General features: G+C 38.4%; 1 pseudogene; it reads left to right on the forward strand.

Moving 5' to 3' along the window:
- Positions 1-751: 751 nt before the first annotated feature.
- Positions 752-1,479, forward strand: LOC111786703 (annotated as a pseudogene).
- Positions 1,480-2,628: the final 1,149 nt, after the last annotated feature.

Genomic DNA, 2,628 nt, shown 5'->3' on the forward strand with positions numbered 1-2,628 from the left:
GGAGCAGCCATAAGAATGAACGGCAAACAAGAAGAAAAACAGCGCGAGTTGGGGTTTTCTCAGCCCGAAGTCCGTTGATCGACGAACAGAAGGAGTAAATGTACTAAAGCAATCAAGAAATTTCCCTCCAGTTAAAAAACAGCAATCGGCAGACAAAACGAAGGGAATCCTAAATGTGAAGAGTTTCCAAAAGTTTCAGCAATCAGATCACAGAAAGAGAAAGAGAGAGACGAGAACGAAGGCCATGCCGGAGAGCAGGGGAGCGGGCTCAGAACCAGAAATCTCTCTCTCTCTCTCTCTCTCTCTCNGCTTCCCACTAGAAACTCTTCGGGATACCTTGCCCTGGCTGGTTTATGTGCATACAATTACGATAATACCCTCATTTGCTATTTTGCCCTTGCGCTATCGTGCGCCTATTTGGCCTCCATTCGACTTCCCTCGGCCCAATTTGATCGATCAATATTAGGTTTGTGAATTGTCTCTTTAATCCTTAGTCTTAAATACAGTAATTTTCTTTTTTATTTATTACCGTAAGAAAATGTATATTATTGTAACAATAATAATGATAATAATAATAAAATTTAGTCAAAATATAAATTTTTAAATATTAATGATTTTAAAAAATAATAAATACAAGTTTTGAAAAGAAAAAAAAAAGTTATTCATATATTATTTAAATTTATTAAATTTGAACTAATACATATATAATCAACCCCTTTTACTATATTCACTATTTATTATAAAATTTTATTATTCTAATTAATCTATACTTTATTTTCAATAATTAAATTAAAATACTTTCCGTCGGCGATCGCCGGGAGCGGGCATGGACGACGGTAATTCCGACAACTTGGCCGTTCCCGCCATGATGACTATTATTTCGTCACGTTTTCAAAGACGACACTCGAAATCCGGTCTTCTCCATTTCTATCACTGAGGTATACGATGCTCGCCTTCTACTTTTTTTCTTAAAAATTTCGGTGGACGGAGAAACTTTCAAATCTCTGTGTAACTGCGATGAAACTGCAGAATATGGAAGAGGAATGCGGCTTCTATGCGTGGTTCTGTAGCATTATCCTGGCCGAGTATGTTTGGCAGCAGAAAACACGATTTTCTGGTGCTAATCTTGTTGAGGTACTCGCGTAATATCCATTTCTCTTGAATCCGTCTCAAATGAGGTCCGCTGAATGTAAATAATCAGTTTAGTTAGGGTGATATGCTTGATTATGTTGTTGCGGGGAAATGTAATGGCTAGGGTGACTCTGTGACCTCTGAATTGGTTGCAGCTCGGTGCTGGCACTTCGTTGCCTGGATTGGTTGCGGTTAAATTAGACGCTAATGTCACATTCACTGATGATGCTGATAGAGTGAAGGTATTGCTTCGTCTTAGTTGCTTTGCCTGAAAATGTAAGTTTCATTTCATGCGCCAATAGTCAATAGCTATGTTAATTGGAGCACCATGGGCAGTTAGATGCTTGATCTGAGGCCGATTCTTCAATCTTCAGGTGCTGGATAATGTTAGGGCCGTAGAATCAAATTGGGATTCAGTTGCCTCTCTACTTTTGCATCTCTGTTTATCGAATTAAAATGAGCTGAAACTTGAGTTTGATGTTTGTCGGGAAGCATTTGATGATCCCTGTTCTTCCGTGGCCGTTCTTCTCCAAAGTTCACCGGTGGGTCAGTTTCTATAACAACAATCTACCACAATCGCAGGTAACTTGATAATTGAAAATATTTTCTTACATGATGGGAAAGAAGGGGAAATTGGCAGTGCTGGTCACGATGGTTTTGACTGTGACTATTATCATTATTATCATTGTTTTCTACCTTTACCAATTCACTGTTATTCAAATTGTGTTGTGGGTACCATCCCATTGAGTTCTTGATGGTCACATGGGTATTGAAGTGTGAAAAGTTTGTTGATGGCTTTGTCTTCATGCTATATCGAAGAAGGCATCAAAGCTGCATCAATTGGCTGAGATTGTTCTCAATGGGGAACCAGTCAAGGTAACAAAATGCATTTATTAATAAGTAGAAGGCTTTTTTTTCTCTTAGCACACCATTTATTAATATTTGACCCCTTGATCGAAGATTTTACATCTTAATATGTTGAGTTATACTCAGTTTGACATAAGTGGAAGTTATATATTCCCGTTCCCGGTCTGTTTTAGGTGTTCTGGTAATTTTAGGTCCAATGGCATGTGGTTGAAATTTTGAGGGAACCATTTTGAAAACGAGTGCATTCGTGCAAGTTGAAACTTTAATTATGCATAACTTGTATGGAATGAAATACCTGATTTTGGGAGTTCAACTACATATATATGAACAGGAGATATTGTGCATTACAAACCATCAATTAGCTTACAGTTTTGTTTTCATCCTTTCGAGGATGCATCTGTTATCCCTTTGCATAATTGTGGGTCCTTAATGCGGAGTTGGACAATGTTTATCGCCGTCTCCTGAGGCAGTGGCATGCGAAATTGCCGGCAGGTGTCAGCTGAAATAATAAACGTTGTTACTGTTCTTCATCTGCCGACAAATCTGCCGGGAGAGGGGGGAGGGGAGTTGAATCAAGAGTAATTTGGTTGTTGTTTTGTTGTTGCCAAATCTATGATTATATTACTTTTA

This window comes from Cucurbita pepo, unplaced genomic scaffold (assembly GCF_002806865.2).
Source record: "Cucurbita pepo subsp. pepo cultivar mu-cu-16 unplaced genomic scaffold, ASM280686v2 Cp4.1_scaffold002496, whole genome shotgun sequence".
NCBI lineage: Eukaryota > Viridiplantae > Streptophyta > Magnoliopsida > Cucurbitales > Cucurbitaceae > Cucurbita > Cucurbita pepo.